Below are 949 nucleotides of genomic sequence, written 5' to 3'. Positions count from 1 at the left end.
CCTGGCTGGGCCACATACATCGCCTTGGACAAGTTACATGAAGCCCTAGTTTTCTGACCCACAGGCGAGGCTGACAAATCTTAATAAAGATACAACACAGGGTTGAGAAGACAAGGTGCCTGCCGATATGGTTCTGGTCACTGTGCAATAAGCCTAAAAGTTTGAGTAGTGTGTATACTGGCCCTGAGTTGATGGCTTGGTTAAAGCTTTACTTTAATCATAAGCTAAGTTTCTTCAGGACTCAGTTGAAATGGGAGGTTTGGAATAGATCTCCAAGGCTCCTTCTGCCTCATCTAAGCTTGTTGTGTATCAGACCCTGCACCAGCTAACCCCTGCCTGCCTCTGACTTTATCTCCCACCACCTTGCCCTTCATTCACTGTGCTCCAGCTGCCCTGGATTTCTTTCAGTTCCTCCAGCAACCAAATGCAGCGCCTATGTATTTGCTCCTAGCCTGGAACAATCTTCCATTTGGATTTCTGCTCATCCTTTTAATTTAGAACTCAGCTCAAAAGTTACTCTCCAAAGAGACTTCCCTCCCATCTAAAGTAGCACTCACTGTCCCCAGTCACTCTCCATCACATTACCCTGTTTTACTTTCCTTATAGGATAATCTGAAATTATCTTGATTGATTTGTTTGTTATCCGTCTTCCTCAGATCAGGGACCTCACCATCTTGTTCGTTCCAGTACTATAGATGGAGCGCAGCAAAAATTTGTTGAACAAATAGGATGCATGCATGAATTAGCAAATCGGTGGAAGGAAGAATTCTGTCTCACTTCCTTAGTTTTAGGATCACGCTCTACCCTACTCCACTCCCAACCACCCATGAACAAAATGGTCAGGTAACCACGTAAGTGTCACAATCCGAGAGGCTGGCCTGTTACCATGGCAGCGGGATGCCGAGGGTGGACCGGAAGTACGTACGCTTACTTCCGCTTCCACAACGGC

The sequence above is a fragment of the Rhinolophus ferrumequinum genome, chromosome 12 (assembly GCF_004115265.2).
Source record: "Rhinolophus ferrumequinum isolate MPI-CBG mRhiFer1 chromosome 12, mRhiFer1_v1.p, whole genome shotgun sequence".
Taxonomy (NCBI): domain Eukaryota; kingdom Metazoa; phylum Chordata; class Mammalia; order Chiroptera; family Rhinolophidae; genus Rhinolophus; species Rhinolophus ferrumequinum.
The sequence above is the reverse complement of the archived record's forward strand: the minus strand, read 5'-3'. Positions refer to the sequence as shown.